The sequence below is a fragment of the Neofelis nebulosa genome, chromosome 7, assembly GCF_028018385.1.
Source record: "Neofelis nebulosa isolate mNeoNeb1 chromosome 7, mNeoNeb1.pri, whole genome shotgun sequence".
NCBI classification, from domain to species: domain Eukaryota; kingdom Metazoa; phylum Chordata; class Mammalia; order Carnivora; family Felidae; genus Neofelis; species Neofelis nebulosa.
In genome coordinates, this window is record NC_080788.1 from 37,457,372 (window position 1) to 37,470,782 (window position 13,411).

Below are 13,411 nucleotides of genomic sequence, written 5' to 3' on the forward strand. Positions count from 1 at the left end.
CTTCACACTGTCAGCACAGAGCCCGACGCGGGGCTCGAACCCACAAACCGTGAGATCATGACCTGAGCCAAAGTCTGACACATAACCAACTGAGCCACCCAGGTGCCCTTGCCTTTTCGCTTTCTTAATGGTATCTTTTTTGTTGTTGTTAAACATTCACTTATTTTTCATCATTTTGTTCTTAATGGTATCTTTCAATGAGCAAAAGTTTTTCATTTTGATGAAGTCCAATTTGTCCGTTGTTTTTATAAATTTCTGCTTTCCGTGCCCTGTTAAACCACTTCGGCTCACGAGACTGTCGGGCAGACTTTTCACTCTACGTCTTCTGATTGCTCTTGAAGTTTAAGCTCCATGAAGGTTTTACTCCCCAAAAAGAAATACTTATTTAGAAACTGATGTTATTCTAAATGGGTAAGACTTTCTGTTTGCAGGTATTGGTGAGTAAGGACACTCCCGAGTGGGGAAGAGCTGGAACGAAGTCCCGAGTGCCTGGGGGCCATGAGAGTGTTTTACAGACCTTTGCCCAGAGCCTCATCCTGGCCTCAAAGCTGCATTCTGGCCAGCAGGTGCTCTCACTGGTTCAGGTGCAAGCGCTCTCGGGATGGCTTATAGCCCTGAGCCCACAGTGCTGTATCTCTGTCAGCACTGTGTGGGGGCGGGGGGGGGGGGTACCTCATCTACCCCGTATCATTTAAATCTCATTCAGATACCCAGGAATGATTTTTAGGAACGATGTCTGTTGGACAAAGGAAGAAAGTGAAGCTCAGAGAGGTTAAGTAACTTGTCAGAGGTCACACAGCCATTACGTAACCTAACTGGACCCAGGCCTGTGCATCTTCCCCCGTCCGGGACTCTCTGCCACCAGGGTGGGAAAAAGGAGGGTGGAAAGAGAATAGGCAACGGTGTTCTATCCTGGCTCTTTCTCAGGCGGCCCCTCCTCCTCCCAGCCAGGTTGCTGCCTGGCCTCGGGCCCCATCCGCACCCCCACCCGCCCCCCCGCTGGCGGACTGCAGGAAGGAGGCACAGATGGCAGGCGAGGACGAGGCCCCCAGCCAGGCTCACCCAGCTGTCGCTTTGGAGAGCACCACGCGTCTCCTCCTCCTCCTGCCTTGAACAATTGGGAGCTGGCCAGCCTGGCCCCAGCTGTTCCCTCTCTCTGGTCCAGGGCTCCTGCAGACCCACACTTCTGAGGCCTTTGTCTCTGGGGGTGGCGGCGGCCGGAGTAGTAGGGAGAAGCGTGACTCTCCGAACCACAGGGCTGGACAAGATCTTAGAGAACAATGGGTGCAACGGCTCATTTTACAGATGGGGAAACTGAGGCCCAGCAACACAAAGAGACCTGTCCAAGCTCACAAGGAACCAGGCAGAGAAGTCAGGCTTCCTCACTGCCAGCAAAGCTTAGGATTTAGGGGTCAGGGGGGCTCAGGCAGGTTCCATTCCATTCCCCCACCAAGCTTTCACCAGAGCAATTCTACTCGTCCTGATTTTATTTTTTTTATTAAAAAAATTTTTTTTTCAACGTTTATTTATTTTTGAGACAGAGAGAGACAGAGCATGAACTGAACGGGGGAGGGTCAGAGAGAGGGAGACACAGAATCGGAAACAGGCTCCAGGCTCTGAGCTGTCAGCACAGAGCCCGACGCGGGGCTCGAACCCACAGACTGAGATCATGACCTGAGCCGAAGTAGGATGCCCAACCGACTGAGCCACCCAGGCGCCCCAACTTGTCCTGATTTTATACAATGACCTTCCACCTCTGACTTTATCTTGGGGGTCTTTATCTGGGTCCACAGACCCCGTAGGTCTGTGAGCTTGGACAGGAGAGAAATGTCACCAGCTTCAGACTGCAATTTGTTATTTCCTTTGTTTACAAATGTAGGCAACAAAGCGCAGCAAGCATAGCCGAACCTGTAACTTTTTCATCACTAATCACAGATGTTTTCAGATCACATCATATTCTGCTACTGTTGTCCCCACATAACGCTTACATTCAGCACTACTGTGAAATTACAGCACTTATGAGGTGCTCCCCTTGGCCATGTTATTTAATGTGTTATATTTAATCTACATTATTTAATGTGTTATTTAATATACATTAATTAATGTGTTACGCTTAATATAAAAGCACATATCCTACTATGTCATAGTTCTGGTATGATTTTGGTAACTATATGTCAGTACTGTTGGTTTCTTTTCTAATCCTAGTTTGTGTAATTAAAAATGTTATTCTCGGGGCGCCTGGGTGGCTCAGTCGGTTAAGCGGCCGACTTCGGCTCAGGTCATGATTTCGTGGTCTGTGAGTTCGAGCCCCGCGTCGGGCTCTGTGCTGACGGCTCAGAGCCTGGAGCCTGTTTCCGATTCTGTGTCTCCCTCTCTCTCTGACCCTCCCCCGTTCATGCTCTGTCTCTCTCTGTCTCAAAAATAAATAAATGTTAAAAAAAAAATGTTATTCTCTGAAGGGGTCCATGGGCTTATCCAGATTGCCCCCCCCCCGCCCCCCGCCCTTACCGTTAAGAACCTGGTTTATTTGCACAGCATGTTCCAGTGTTAAGAACTAAAGTTTGAAAACTCTCGTGCTATATCTATTACCTCAGGAGACTAAGATTGGGGCCAGAGTCACTCGAGATCAAGGAGTAAACCAGAGGGAAGGGGGCTGGCACCCTACGTGGGGAGCCCGCGGGCACGCCCTATACCGGGCACCCTCTGAGGCTTTCTGTGACATCTCACTGAATCCTCAGGAGGGCCTCTGGGTTGAGACTCAGCGTGTCTTCCATTTTACAGCTGGGGAAACAGAGGCACAGAATAGGAGGTAACTTGCCCAAAGCACATGGCTAGTAAATGGTGGAGTCAGGACTGGAGTCCAGGCCCATGGACGTCAGAACCTTCATGCCTCATCACTGGGCATTCTGCCTCCCTGTCCGGGCAGACGGAAGCTTCTCACAGAAAGTCCCTGGGGTGTTGCTGTTGCCTGGGTGCTTCTCTTGGGGGGGGGGGGGCAGGGAGCAGTGAGGAGATGAGATTCTGAAGGATTTGGGGCCCCAGCTGATCGTCTGACACGTGGGGGCACCCACTAGCTGTGCCACCTTGACCAAGTCCCTCGCCCTCTCTGGGCCACTGTGTCTCCATCTATAAAATGCAGGGTTTTGGGGCGCCTGGGTGGCGCAGTCGGTTAAGCGTCCGACTTCAGCCAGGTCACGATCTCGGGGTCCGTGAGTTCGAGCCCCACGTCAGGCTCTGGGCTGATGGCTCCGAGCCTGGAGCCTGTTTCGGATTCTGTGTTTCCCTCTCTCTCTGCCCCTCCCCCGTTCATGCTCTGTCTCTCTCTGTCCCAAAAATAAATAAAAAACGTTGGAAAAAAAAATTAAAAAAAATAAAATAAAATAAAATGCAGGGTTTTAAGCACGGCCATTCCTACCATGCCCCTCCCGTCCCCTATATCACCTTCTGCTCCCTGAAGCGTCCGGAGTCCGTGGACACAGGAGGCGGGAGCTGCAGACGCTGAGGCCTCGTGGCCTCACGCCTCACAGAGCAGGCAAGTGTCTCTCGAGGGCTTGGGGAAGGCCCTTCCGGTGAACAGATCTCATGCACATTCCTCTGGGTCTCAAGGATTTGGTCTCCTTAAATCTTACCCTAACCTTAACCAAATGCGAATCCCATGGGTTGGAGGGGAGCCACTGTCACCACCAACACCTCGGTAGGTCTGATTTGGGACTCTGGCCAGGGGCTGAGGGCAAGAACCCCTGGGAAAGAGCCCCGAGGGCATCTGGGCACGCCCTGCAACCCTGGGAAGACACTTCTCTTTGGGGCCAGGATTTCTCATGGGTACAGGGAGGTGTGAGAACATGTGATCACTGGAGGCTCCTCCAACCCTGATAATGTGTCAACGTGAGGCTGGAATTGGGGCACTGGGGAGGGGGGTGAGGAGGGGTGGCTGGGAGGGCTGTGAGGCCTCAGGCCGGCTCAGAGCACAGAATCTCAAACTCACACCCACCCAGAGGTCCTGTGCCTTGGATCTGAGCCAGCCAGACTCCAGAGAGCCCCCTGTCCCGATCCCCAGCACCTCTTCTCCCCATGATGTGAAACGAAGTGTGTTATGGTAGTTAACAATACACGAGGTATAGCTCAGTTTATTGAGTCCTTGCTGTATACCAGCCGTCATGGTAAACCTCCACATGCCTTATCTCATTTAACCCTGGCAGACAGGGGGGGCTCCGATAAGCAGGCAGGCTGACTACAGAAGGGCATGATCAGGTGCCAAAATGCCCCCAGGCCCCTCCCCAAGTTCCCCTTCCTCTGGGCATTCCCAGCAGTCCCGCCAGTGTGCCCCCACACCCCCAGCCCCGTTCCCTTTTGGGCACAAATGACTGGGCTGCGAGTACCTTCCTCTCTACAATGCTCAGTGACTGTATCAACCAGAGACAAGCCTCCCCCTCGCTGGTTCCAGGCTGGGAAGCCCACGGGCTATTTCTGGGCCTGGGTGGACCGAGGAAGAGGAGGGAGTGGGCAAAAGCCCTTGTCATCACCAAGCTCCTACTTACAGAGCACACACTGTGCCAGGCTATGTGCTGAGTGCTTTATATAGCATTTTGTTTAATCATCCTGGCGCTGTGAGAAGTATCAGTATTATCACAAATAGAGAAAGTGAGGCACAGAGAGGGTACATGCCCGGGGTTTCACAGCTAAGGGATGGAGCTCTGATTTCTAAAGGTGTGGGAGCCTCCAGGCCTGAGAAGGAAAGTGGGGAGCAGATCCAGCTAGCTGGCAAAGGGGTCTGGTGTCTAGGCTGGTGCCTCTGGGGGAGTGAGGCCCATGGCTCAAGTTCACAAAGTCCTAATGAACCAGGCCCTATTATTTCCAACCTCAGTGGCTCTGCTAGGACTGAAGCCAGGGAGACAGTTCAGCAGAGGCCCTGACCCAAGGCAGAGGGGTGAGATTCTTTGACCTCTCAGGATATCCACCAGTCAGATTGCCTCCCTGGTCCCCTGTACCTCAAGTCCCGGGGTCCCAGCCCACAACCGCGAACTAAAATAAGGGACCAACACTTCCCTGTCTGCCTAAGAGCTTGCCTTCACTTCCCTCAAAAAAAGGCAGTCATTCTTCCAAAAAAGGGAAAAACATAAAGCGAGGCTGTCAATCTCGGCCCTCAGACAAATGGAATGAAGTTGTGACTTCTCTCTCAGAGCACAATTCTCCCCCCGCTTTCCCCAAAGTCACTTACTGTACATTCAGGCTGTCACAGGCTTTGAGATGCAAATTGCACCAAGCGGAAGGCAGCTTGAAGAACAAAGACCGATTGAGGAAAGATCTGAAAAATGGATTTGGAAAAGGCTCTCTGAATTCCCCCCCGGAGAGGGGGAGACCTGTCTGCAGAAGGGAGCAGTGATGGAGATTTGAGGCTTTTCCACGGGAGCCAGCAGGGTTGAGGAGCTCAGTGCCGATGTGGGGAGTGATAGGGAGGGAGTGTTCCAGAAATCTGGAATGGAAGCAAAGGCTTTTGGGTGAGCAAAAAGTCTGATTTTATTAGTCTTCAGCACGAAGCTGGGCACTCATTTTTCACCTTTCTTTTATTATTAGGCGTCGAATGTACTGTGAGTCATGGAGCTAACTGGTCTGCCAACTTCTGGGGTCGGTTCCAGAGTAAGAGCAGCTGGGTCAGTAATACTGTTCTAAGGTCTTTAACAGAGGGGCAGTCCCCTTCAGGCTGGGAAGCCCCTGCAGGGCACCACCTCGTCCCTAGGGCCTGTAGGAGAGGGGTTCCCCAGGACCAGCAAAGAGAAAACCCCAGCTGGGAAGATGGGGCACGGGAATCTCGGGATCTGGCCTCAGGTCAGCCTGATGCCCCCTAGCCGAGCACCAGCTGTGTGCAGCCCCGTACAAGTCAGACATGTTCCTCACCTTCAGGGCTCTCAGTCCAATCTAGGCAACTAACTGAACTGCAAACTTTATGCTGACAAACACTTGGTCTTGTTTACTGCTGTATCCCTGGTCTTGGAATTGTGACTGAAATGTAGTAGGTGCTCAATAAACATTTGTTGAATGGATGGGTGGATGGATCGGTGGATGGGTGGGTGGATAGATGGGTAGGTGGATGGATAGATGAATGGATGGATGGATTGATGGATGGGTGGATGGATGGATGGGTGGGTGGGTGGATGGGTGGATGGGTGGATGGGTGGATGGATGGGTGGATGGGTGGATGGGTGGATGGGTGGATGGATGGGTGGATGGGTGGATGGGTGGGTGGATAGATGGGTGGGTGGATGGATAGAAGAATGGATGGATGGATGGATGGATGGATGGATGGATGGATGGATTGATGGATGGGTGGATGGATGGATGGATGGGTGGATGGATGGATGGGTGGGTGGATGGATGGGTGGATGGGTGGATGGGTGGGTGGATAGATGGGTGGGTGGATGGATAGAAGAATGGATGGATGGATGGATGGATGGATGGATGGATTGATGGATGGGTGGATGGATGGATGGATGGGTGGATGGATGGATGGATGGATGGGTGGGTGGATGGGTGGATGGATGGATGGGTGGGTGGATGGATGGATGGGTGGGTGGATGGATGGATGGATGGATGGGTGAGTGAGTAGGTGGATGGGTGGATGGGTGGATGGATGGATGGATGGGTGAGGAGATGGAAAAATAGATGGATACACTAATTATTTAGAAAATAATGAAGCATTTAGGAAGTACCCTAATAACCATGATCACAGAATGCCTCTGGGTGGGTACTGGGATGGGGAAAGCTTTATGGAACTGGCCTCATTTGAGTTGAGTCTTGTGGAATGAGAAGGAGCTATTCTTGTATTTTGCACAGAGCCTACCAGCAGCACACTGGTGAGGACATATTCAAACAAAACGGTGTTAGAAGGGAAGAGAGCGTGACAGCTAAACTGAACGAGAGAGAGCATGTGGCCTAACCTAATCATTTTGCAGAAGGGAAAACTAAGGCACGGGAAGGTCAAGTGACTCACCTAAGGTCACACAGCAACTAAGTGGCAAGGCAGAGATTCAAGCCAGGTCTGCCTGCTTCTAGAGCCTGATCTCTTAGCTGCCCATCCTGTGTTGCTCTCCTGCTCCAGGCTCTGCTCTCTTCCCTGAGACACCTTGTGGAGTTTTGCCACCATTCCTGCTCAAGCCCATCTCTACCACTTACTCTTGTGGGGCTGGGAAGATGGGGAGCAGTTGTTTAGCTCTGGTTAAGACCCCCTACCCTTGAACACCAAAGACGGGACAAAAAGCAACAGAGGCCACACTGATTGGATTGGGGGTGAAGAATGCAACACCCCAGACCCAAGTTCAAGGGGGAAATGTTTTGCCACCAGGTCACTGACCCTCAGCAGGCATGGAGTGGGGGGCAGGTGCATAGAACTTGCACAAAGGGGTAGAAGTGACCCCCACCTAGAGACCAAGGCTAGCATCCCAGTCCCAGAATCAGGTTATTTTCATTATATGCAGCTAAATCTGAACATCATTTAAACCAGGGCCCCAGTTTCTGGAGGATAATGCCCAATCATCGTGAACGGCTGGCAGGGAGGAGTTAAGACGGGCACGTTCGATAGCTTCCTCCACGCACCACGGAGTTGGTTCCTTGAGCAAGACATACATGGGTAGGACCCTCTCAGGAAACTCCCACCTGCCTGGATCCCCAGTGGATGCCCCCTGAGCCTCTCAGAGACCAGGATGGATGTAACTCAAGTGCCCCAGCGCCCAGCATGGGGCTGGGTGATCAGTCCAAGCCCAGTGACTGAAGGAACGACAGTATCTTGTCTGGTTTCTGGCTCCAGGACACTTGTCTCCACCTCTTCCTGCTGACCGAAACTGTTGCTTCAGTCCTTCAGACAGGAAGCTTCCCACAGAGTCTAGGAAATACCTGGCTCTCCTGGCCTCCAGCGGGGATGGACGAATGGTATTGGCAAATCAGAGGAGCTCATAAAATACCCGTTGAATTAATGTCCAAGGACATCCTCGGAGACATTCAAACAACGGTAGCAACGATACAAGGCACATGTCCAGACGCGCCTCTGCCTGACCCTCTGGAAGGTGGGCAGGCCCGCTGCTGGGACAGCCACTTGTGCGCTGTGCGATCTTGAAGGAGTCACTTGACTCCTCCGAGCCTCTGTTTCTTCATCTTTAAAGTGGGGAGAATAGCCCTACGTTCATCATGGGACTTGAGGTGAGATTCAAAAGCAGCAGTTACGGGAGACCGCATGCAGCCGGGACTGAGAACCACTGGGTTATGGGGAGACGCAGACTCCTGATGTCCAGGCCAGGTTTCATGCCTTTCTACCAGCTGTCACTCGGGATACCACGTAGCTGGCTAAGCAAAAACTCAGCTTCCAGCTTGGCCTTCCTGCAGCCGGGGATCTGGAGGCGGTGGCTTGCAGCAGGAAAGGGGCGGTGCACCTGGGGAGGCCCAAGTGGTTAATCAGGCCGCTGGGCACAGTGCCTGGTCTCTGGAATATTCATAAGGCCCCTCCAGCTGTGCCAGGCAATCAGGGTGCTGATTGCTCCCCCATCTGCGGCTTAACATTCCACTCCAGAGAGGACAGAGCTGGCGGCAGAATGTTAACTAGGGAAAAAACAGCCTTCGGCCTTCACAACAGCAGCCCGAGCGAGAGCCCCAGGGAAGACAAACGCACTTCTTCAAGATCTGCCAGCCAGAACTTATCTGCCCGCCAGCGTCCTGAGCCGTGGAAAGGGGTGTGGATTCAGAAGTTGGTAAGCTGGTTTCGGGTCCAGCTCCTGCGCTGACCAACTGTAGGCCCGTTTCTGCAGCCTCGGTTTCCCCATCTGTAAAACGCAGATGGCTCTACCGCCCGAGAGGACTGATTTTCAGGTGTTGTTGGGCTAGAGTGCTGTACAAAGGCAAGGCATCATCCCTGCCGCTGTTTGGAGTCGCTGTGGCCACGCTTCCTACCCCGCAGAAGTTTTCAGTCACAAATACTGAAATCCTAGGCCAAGAGGCTGGGGTCTCTCTCTCAGAAGTTTCACTCAGGACGGGGATTTGGGGTTCCCGGGCTAGTGCTGTTCTCACTGGGCCTGAGCCTCTCAGAGAGACAAGAAAGGAATGGGAAGGCCACCTGATAACTGACGTGGGGGGGGGGGGGTGGTGGATAAGAAAAGAACTACAAAAGCAGACAATGTTCTGTGGCCTTCTGGTTGCTGGGGGGAGGCGAGGGGAGGAAATAGCCTGGAGCCAGTCCGAGTAGGGACAAAAGTGTGCCTTCATGAGTCCACAGCGCATAATTGATGCTCAAAGCCATGATTAGGATCCACCAAGAAAGGGCCCAAATGTTTTCGGTGTTTCTACCGAAAAACTCAGGAAACTGTTTTTAGAGCGATTTCTGTCAAACTGAGGGGAAAGAAAACCTGGCACTAAAGTAATAGAACCTTCTTCCGAAAATCGACCGACGTGGAACAGCTCCTCTCTACTGCTGACAGATAATGAGAGGGTTCTGAACTTGGCATTATTGTTATTGTTTGTAAGCCTCTCCCCAGCCCAGCTGGGCCAGGCCTGCAGGCTCGGCGTGACCACAGTGGGCAGGAGACTGGCAGGCTTGGCCCACGAAGCGGAAGAGGGGAGGCATTTGCCCTGATGCCCGAGGACCTCCTCTCTGGGCGTGGACCCTGCTCCCCATGGTCTCACTCGGTCCTGCCTCAAGCTAAGGGGACCTCCTAGATCAAAGAGTTGCTTCAGCCACTCACCCCACTGACACCCCTCGCCCTCACTGCAGATACTTCCGTCCTGCTAGGATTTTCTCCAGCAAGTTACATGCATGTGTAACTCTGGGAGGAAACATTTGCAACAAACATAATGGAGGGCCAAACGGAGCCCCTCTCTACCGCCTCTGAGAACTCAAAGGCTCCCTCTTTCCGCCAACAAACTGCTTTTAATTATTTATTTTTTCTCTAAAATACAAAACATTAAGTGTTCCCCTAAAAACAAATTTAGAAACTATGGCTAAGGAAAAAGAAGGAAATGAAAGAATTCGAGATCCCAATACTCAGAGATAACCCCTATTAACATCAAGTGTATCTTCTCCCAGTCTTTTCCGGCTCGGTAGATGGATGGAATAGAAATTTTCTAATGAGATTAATGATGTTTGACCTTTTCGTTTCACTTAACAGTTGGTCATGAAATTTTCTCGCATCAAACACTCTCCTGCATCAGCCGTTCTCAAAATGTGTTCTGGGGAGATTCCCAAGACTTTCAGGGATTCTGTTGGGTTGAAACTATTTTTAAAATAATACGAGGACAAGATGTGTCTTATTCACTGCTATTCTCTCACAAGTATACAGCAGAGTTTTCCAGAGGCTGCGTGCACGGTATTAAAACAGGCTGAATGCAGGAGCAGATATACAAATCTAATATAAATACATATATAACATGCAAATTTTCTATTAAGCCGGATGAACTTAAAGAGATTTGCAAAAGGGTAAGACAATGCTTTTCTTCTCATTAATTTTTTGTGTTTTGGAAAATAGCTATTTTTCATAAAAATATGTTTCTTGGGAGAACGTGAAACAGGTTCATTAATGTTATTTTAAATGAATTAGGGGCTCCTGAGTGGCTCAGTCAGTTAAGCGTCTGACTTCGGCTCAGGTCATGATCTCATGGTCCGTGGGTTCGAGCCCCATATTGGGCTTTGTGCTGACAGCTCAGAGCCTAGAACCTGCTTTCAATTCTGTGTCTCCCTCTTTCTCTGCCCCTCCTGTGCTTGAGCTCTGTCTCTCTCTCTCAAAAATAAGTAAACATTTAAAAAAAAATAAAAATAAATAAATGAATGAACAAATAGCTATTTTTGAAATTCCTTTGTTTTTATTTTGAATATGATAAATACTGACAGAGCCCATCTAAGTAAAAGTTCTTTGGCGTCCTCAATACTTTAAAAAAGTATAAAGTGATTCTGAGGTGAGCACTTGGCCACAACTGTTTTACATCATCAGTTTTTTTTAACAATGTTTGTTTTTGGGAGAGAGAGCAAGCAGGGGAGGGGCAGAGAGAGAGGGAAACAGGAGACCGAATCCCAGGCAGGCTCTGCGCTGTCAGCACAGAGCCCAATGCAAGGCTCCAACACGAGAACAGCAAGGTCATGACCTGAGCCCAAATCAAGAGTCGGATGCGTAACTGACTGAGCCAGCCAGGCACCCCTACATCATCAGCTGAGATGGCTGCAGAGCTTCCCTTCATGTGGATGTCCCCTAAATTCATTCACACATTTCCTTATTGATAGACCTGCAGGTTGCTTCCAATCTTCACTATTATAAAAATGCTGCATGAACCATCATGCACTTCTGTCGAGTGAAAACTTACTGAAATCAGAGAAAACAACAGAAACCAACTGGCAGAGTGAGTCACCGCCAGCCCGTTATCAGTCACCTTAAACACAACGTATCACAGAACGTGAACGAACAAAGTTGAAAAGCTCTGTGTACGTGGAATACATACGTATGTGTCCAGATACGTCATCTCCATCCAGAGTCTCACACTCCATACAGAGTACCTGTTTTTCCTGCTGTCCTTGAAATGTTTACAAATTCTGATCATATTCTAGACCAGTGCTTCCACTGACAATAGCAAACTCATTGGTACCACTGTAGAAACTGAGAGGAAGAGTTTAGAGACTTTTAAGCAATTTGAGAGAGAAATTTTCTCTCTGTAGGAAATAATCGTACAAAAGATCGAGCACTAAAGAATGTTGCAAACTTTTTTTTTTTTTTTTTTTTTTTGTATACTTGAGACTGTTTCTGTTGGATGGATTCCCTGAAGTGGGATTGCTGGGCCAGTGGATATGCGTGTTTACATGCTAATGGTTATTGCCAAGCTACCTGTAAGTTTGACGTAAATACATCAAGTACACTAAGAATGTGTTCTGTCACAGCCTTGAAATACCAAAGATGATCATACTTTTATATCTTTTCCTATTTTAGTAGGTTAAAAGACTGATTTTCATCTTCTGTGAACTACTTTTTCATATTGTTTGCCTATTTTCTTTTGCCTGGGTTTTGCCTCTTTTCATATTGTTTGCCTGGGTTCTTTTTCTCATTGGTTTTCCTGGACCGCTTCTCTATTCTGAACATGGATCTGTTGTCCGTTATATAGCACCAATCCTGTATCAGTGATGTGGCTTGCCTTAAATTTTCCTTACCTGTCTCATTGCAGTACAGAAACTTTACCCTAAAAAAATTTTTTTTTGTTCCAATCTATTCATCATTTCCTTTATGGTTTGGGGATTCTCGTCTTGCTTAGAAATCCTTTCCTTATTGCATGATTTAAAAAAATACTCGCCGGGGCACCTGGGTGGCTCAGCCAGTTAAGCATCAGACTTCGGCTCAGGTCATGATCGCACATGTGGGTTCGAGCCCCACGTCAGGCTCTGTGGCTGACAACTCAGAGCCTGGAGCCTGCTTCAGATTTTGTCTCCCTCTCTCTCTCTGCCCCTCCCCTGCTTGCACTCTGTCTCTCTCTCTCTCAAAAAAATAAACATTAAAAAAAAAATAAAAAAATACTCTCCATTTCCTGTAATATACTTGCAGCTTTTTCTTTTCTCTCTTGTCTCCTTTCTCTTTTCTTTTAATGTTTAGATCTTTAAGACATCTGGAATTAATTTTTGTTACAGTGTGAGCCACTGACTATTGTCCTTTGCAAGCCACACATACTGTGGAGTATCGCAGGGGTGCCAGCAATGGGCTTGAGCCCCAGTTGGGACCAACCCAAACGTGGCTGGGGACCTGCTTCAGCTGGAGGTTAGCTGGTCCCATAAGTAGACGGAGAGCTGAGCCCATCTGGTTCGAGAGGGGAGATGAGCTACGTTTCAGAATCCTTCCGAACGTGTTAAGAGTTGTTGTGGGCATCTGTGGGCAAAGTCCGTGAGCAGAGCTAACGATTTTGCCAGGAAAATCCCCAAATGCCTTTCCTGTGCTATGTGGTCCACAAAGAGTTTCCACACCCTACCATCCCAGTCCATGCCAACATCATGCACGTACACGGGGGAGGATTCAGCATCCCCGTTTTGCCATTAGGGGAAGCTAAGGTGCCGAGAGGTTAGGTGACCTGCCTGAGATCGCGTGGCTGGCAAGTGGCAAAGCCCACCAGAATCCAGGCTTCCTGCCACCAGGGCCATGTCCTCAGTGTCACTGCAGCTGCCCCTTTTAGTGGGGGGGAGGACATGGCCTACGGCTTTCCCAAATCTGTGTTCTCCTACCGTGGGTAGGAGAGACTGGAAAAATCCATCCTCCACCGCCAACTGATGGCGGATTTTGAGAACTGACGCTTCCTTCCGCTCCTCCCCTGAGTGGTTTGGCGGAGGGTGGGAGTAGAGATGAGTCAGGCCGGCGAGGGAGAGCTCAGCCATAAACAAGCGAGACTGACAGCGAGCACTTTCCCTGAGGCG

General features: G+C 50.1%; 1 protein-coding gene across 3 annotated transcripts in view; it reads right to left on the bottom strand.

The window, feature by feature from the left end:
- The window catches only part of CORO2B (coronin 2B), a 132,555-nt gene that overhangs the window by 49,145 nt on the left and 69,999 nt on the right, over positions 1-13,411 (bottom strand). The gene's annotated exons all lie outside the window — the stretch shown is intronic.